Here is a 5,865-nt window from a genome sequence, read left to right as displayed (position 1 = left end):
CAATTGAGTACAGCTTCATGCATTTAACGAGATTAAAATGGGGTTGTTATTATATATTTACATGTAATTACTGTTTCCAAATGATTTCTGATGTTTCCCTAATTTTCTGTTAATTTTATGAATTTTCTGGGATTTATTGAAGCTTGAAATGATTATTTTGAAATGATATTGGCAAGTTGAAAACTTCATTTTGAGGTTAATTTTTGTTGGGATAAATTAGTGAATTTTCAGGAATTTTCTAGGATCTTTTAGGATTTTATTGGGTTTTGTCTAGGATTTTTTTGAGGAAGAAATGAATTTTTAAAGAGGAAAACGATATATTTATAAGGGAAAATGAGTTTTAAAGTAATTTTCAAACTTCGAGGGGCTTTTTGTAAATATGTGTTTCAATTATACCCCAAAAAATGGCTCTCGGTCATTTTTGTAGGGGCATAGATACAATCATGTAAAAGTTGCAGGGATTTAATTGAAAATTGTCGTGTGATTTTTGTGATTTCAGGAAAAATTTGGAGGAGAGAGAGTGCAGAAGGGCACATACACAATTAGTTTTTGGCGCCATCAAATGGCAATTTCACATTTTATAAAGGGACTTAAATGCAAAACTACAAGATTAGTTTTCGCACGATCGATGTGGCCTCATCTCGGCCGTCAGCTGAGAATCCGATGGCACTTGATGATGGGGGCCATGGGGAGGTAGTTTACAAACCCTGTCGTGCATACATTGTGTGCGCACGTGCAGTGACGTGGCATTTTGCTATTCGCTATCGCAAAAAAAAATGCAGTCTTAAGTGCATTTCAAAATCTAGAACTTCCATCTCTATAGATTTTTTCTTTCTTTTTTTATGTAGGATAACTTGGGGAGACGGTTGCAAGATGATGAGGGGAAACTGGGTACTAAGACGATCTAATGTTGGGGTAGGATAAAACAGACCACGAATCACACGATCAAATTCGAGGATTTAAATCTGGTGAAAATAATGATGGTGCAGTCCCTTTTCCTCATCGAGGGTGAAACAAAGCACCAATGTCAAAAAATTTGAACCGACGATCACTAGAAGATTCAAAGGCCTATTCAGTCTACTTGCTTGAAGATTCAAAATCAAAAGAATAATATGACGGTGGTGGATAAACACTTGAAGAATACTGGATGAAGAACACGATCACCAAACAGCGCAGAAAGTACCTTGGCACTATAGTAGTGCGTCATGGCGATGCGGAAAATTCAGGACGCGTCGTTGGCAGGACCATTGACCTGCGCTTCTATAGGGAGTCAGGTATCCAACTGCGCAGTCAGTTGGCGGGGGGTCAATGGGGGAGTCACCCCCTTGCGGGATTCGGCGCGGCCCCCAGAAACCTAAATAGTATGTGTGGCAATGATGGAGGACCATCTCGAGGACGATGCCACGATGACTAAGAACCATCTCGAGGATGACGCGACGGGATGTCGTCAGCCACGCCGAGCAGCTCGCGCCGACGCTCGCCACCCGGGGTTTAAGTACCCCGCGTAAGAACTTTTATCTTTTTACTTATGCTCATTTTCATGTGTGTTTGTATTTTTGGATTCGTGGACTGGGCCAATGTTGTTGGGCCCCGTCCTCGTCATTTTTACTTTTTATGTTTGTATTTTGAATTTGTAAGGGAGACCAACCACGCCTCGCGACGGTTCGCCCTCTCCCACGCTCACTTGGCACCCATCCTCACTATATAAGGGGATGGCATGCCCAAGGAACACCTTGGAGTCATTGTTGAAAAGTTTATTCACAATTCGCCTCCCTATCGTAGAGAGTAGTGTAGGGGTTTGGCTAGCCCCACCCCACGTTGAGATCACTCCGTGGTAGAGCCCACGCCTCCCGTCGAGATCACTCCGAGGAGATGTGTTAAAGCGCCGTCAAGATCACTCCGGTGCGAGGAAAGAGTTTCAAGAAGCCGCTGCCATCAAGAATCGAAAGAGGCCTTCGCCGAGATTACTCCGGGGTCTTGGGAGATTCAAGAAGCGCCGACACGCCATCAACCGGGAAATCTGCTCCGAGGAGCACACCAGATCCGTCAAGAACTCCTCTTTCTTGGAGGGTTCTTGGTTGTTACAGTTCAAGAAAGCCATTTCTTGGTACCTTTTCCACCATTTCTTGATCGCCCACCCCCTTTCCCCATCGCTTGATTCCCAACCGCCTCGTCTTGCCTTTCTTGATCGCCCACCCTCATTTCCCCATCGTTTCTTGATTCCCAACCGCCTCCTCTTGCCTTTCTTGATCGCCCCTTTCCCCATCGTTTCTTGATTCCCAACCGCCTGCCTTGCCTTTCTTGATCGCCCACCCTCCTTTCCCCATCGTTTCTTGATTCCCAACCACCTCGTCTTGCCTTTCTTGATCGCCCACCCCCCTTTCCCCATCGTTTCTTGATTCCCAACCGCCTCGTCTTGCCTTTCTAGATCGCCTACCCTCCTTTCTCCCATCGTTTCTTGATTCCCAACCGCCTCGTCTTGCCTTTCTTGATCACCCACCCTCCTTTCCCCATCGTTTCTTGATCCCCAACCGCATCCTCTTGTCTTTCTTGATCGCCCACTTTCTTTCCCCTTGATTTCTTGATTTCTTGATATCTTGAATTCTTGATTTCATGATTTCTTGATTTCTTGATCTCACCATATCTCCTTGATTCCCTTCGCTCTCCCCTTCGCCTCATCTTTCTTGATTTCTTGATTCCCACCCTCTACGCCATAACCGATTACTTGGTTTTCTGCCCCACCCCACGACTATTCCCACGATACTTAGTTCGCTGTCTTGCCCGCCCACACGACTACGCCGCGGCGCCAGCCAAGCGCGCTTGTGCGCCCTCTGCTCCGACTTTTGTTGCACGCCACCCGTGGACTCAGCTCTCTGCTGGTAGTTACGACCGCACCGTCTGCACCCGGTTTTGTCCTCGCCAACGACACTCGTCCGCATGACCCGACACTAAGCATCCGCTCGACGACTTGGACGCCTTGGACTAAGCGATACAAAGATCAGTCTCGTCTCCCCTCTATAAACTCCAGTATTATTATCTTCGACAGTCTCGTCTTCCCCTATCGCGTCCGCTACTGTGATATTCTCGAACATCATCGGATAGGACTAGCCACCTTGTCGAGCATAGGGATTCTTGTGGTAGACGGACTGTCATCCGACTTGGACGCCGAACGCTCCAGGGCTGTTAGATGCCCCTCACTTAGTAGACGTCTAGTAGGTCCAGCGGGTCATTGGGAGTTTGATCTTAGGTTCACTCGTCTCTCATTGATCGGTACGGCCGACGTCGCCATCCGTCAAGTCCTTATCTGCTCATTCGTATTTTCTCATCATTCGGCTTACATCCCATACATTCGCATCATAACCCTTTGACGTGAAACGCGCTGATCGATCCCGGCTGTCGTCGTATCACATCATATTGGTATCAGAGCCGGTCGTGTTAGCTTTCGCTTAACACGGTCAGTAGCATATCACTAAAGAAATTTTATTGGATTGTGCACATCATTATTTTGAAAATCATTTACATCATATTGTGCACATCCTATTGGTTCATCGGCATTTCACACGTCATAACATTTCATCCATCACGCGCATACCCTTAGGCATTTTTTTGCCATGAATGGTTGACCATAGGATGGTTCATACACGATCACCTCAAGCATCCGAATACCGGAGATCTTCTACCGCCATCCCTACTCGTAGGGCACCGGTAGACGAGGCCTATGACGAGCCCTTGGCTCGAGATGTTTCCCGACGACCGAGAAAAGCTCCCATGCAGGAGCATTCTGCGCCGGAGTACCGACCTCGAGGCCCCGAGGTCCCACCTCCTCGATACCAACGAGCTGACGAATGGGAGTATGACCGTGATGACCGCCGACGATCCCCTCCCCGGGAGTATCACCGCGACGACCGACGAGGATCCCCGCCACGGGAGTACGACCGCAAAGACAAGCGGAGATCCCCACCACGGGAGGATAGGCCAGCACCCTGCTACTATGACGACCGTTCCTATCGTCCGGATAGGAACTACTATCCACCCGAGACTAGAGGTTCTTGGCGTCACGACTACCTAGAGGACGGGGTGCTCAACCCCAACCGCATACCGGTGCGAGATGCATCGCACTATTCTTCCCGCCCGGGTAACCCACGGTCACCACCTGTCGCACGTCGATCGGACGTCGCCACTTATGGCGACAGTTCCGCTTACCGGCCACACTATCGGGCTGCACCCACTCATGTCCGGGACCCATACGAGGAGGCCCCGGCACCACCTCGAGTGGCGCCGAGATACACAGTGGATTATGACCGCCCCCCCAGTTGGGATTATACCCCCGACAATTTGTCTCGACCAAGGAGGCCCACGGCATATTCCCCTCACCGGGTGCGTGCTTATCCAGCACACTCCCCGTTGCCACCGAGACGACCTCATCCCAACGGATACCCAGAGGAGCGGCCACCCTATCAACCGGCACCTCACCGAGATGTTTACTACGAGGATCGATCAGACCAATACAGCCAACCTGAAAGCTATAGATGTCAATCCCGAGATAGTCCTCCGTACTATCACGATGCGAGTTATCCACTCCGAGAGGAGGTACTCTCTCATGTAGGTTATCATGGGGATGTACATCCTCATTACTACCATGGACGACCCCGGGATCCTGAGGCGCCTCCACCTTGCTACCACCTACGAGAAGACTGGGAGCACTACTACGGAGAACGGCGAAAAACTCCCACCCCTCGGAATGAGTATCCTACACACTATTACTACGACCGTTCCTATCCACCGGATAGGAACTACTGCCCGCATGAGAACCAGAGTTCTCGGCATCATGATGACTGGGGGCATCCTCACAAGATGGCCAACAACCCTAATCAGATACCGGTGCCGAACTCTCCACGGTATCACCGCACTACTCGTCGCCCGGAGGCAGCCACATATGGTGGTAGTTCTGCCCACCCGCACTATTACGGGTCGACGCACGTACCCTCACTTGGCCAATACCAGGAGCCTCTAGCACCATCTCGAGCGCCACCAAGGAGGCCGAACCCCTACCCACCTCATATACCACAGTCATCCTACTTACCATTTGCGCCCTCATTGAGTTGTGCGGCACACGAGCCCCTTGCACACCATTCAAGACAACCGACCAAGCTGGCATCATGTGATTCATACATGTCACCTGCTCACTATGGACAGCCCCCTCCACTAGTGTCAAGTGCAAAAGAATCTGGGGAACCACTTAGCTCACAACATGTTAGGCAAACCAAGTGTGCCCATCATCAGCATGATGACATTGATAGGAGATGTCGAGACAATGCACCCACTAGAAAGATACATCTAGTGACTCCATTCATTACCTTAGCCCAACACATGATGCACCTTCACGGTTATCCCGTCGATATGTCATCCGACCGTCGAACGTCACAATATAATGAAAGGAGACTCATTCTAGAGGTACTATCGGGAGCCCACCGACCCGCCCCGTTGCCAGATCCACCACCGCCTTCACCATTCCTTCGTCCTTTCGCTATCCCGCAGCCTCTGGGGCTCTTCTTCACACGCGTCCAAACAACTCACCCCTCAACGCGATTTCTAGTATTTTTAAATTTGCACTGGATTTATATTACATTCCAAGGAATGTACTGCAGTCCACCGTGGGTCTATACCCCCCACATACTAGGATGTTTACCTCGCATGGATCGAGTTCACTGTTTGCCCAATGGTGAACCGTACTAGTTTGGCATTGTTTGAAACTAAACTATGGTCAATTACTTCATGGACACTAGATATCATTCATGTAGGTAATCATACTAACTGTTTGGATTCCGTTCTTCGTACATGCATTAAGTAGTAGAACATGCATCA

Source organism: Wolffia australiana, chromosome 12 (assembly GCF_029677425.1).
Source record: "Wolffia australiana isolate 7733 chromosome 12, ASM2967742v1".
Classification (NCBI taxonomy): Eukaryota; Viridiplantae; Streptophyta; class Magnoliopsida; order Alismatales; family Araceae; genus Wolffia; species Wolffia australiana.
Note: the sequence above shows the minus strand (reverse complement) of the source record.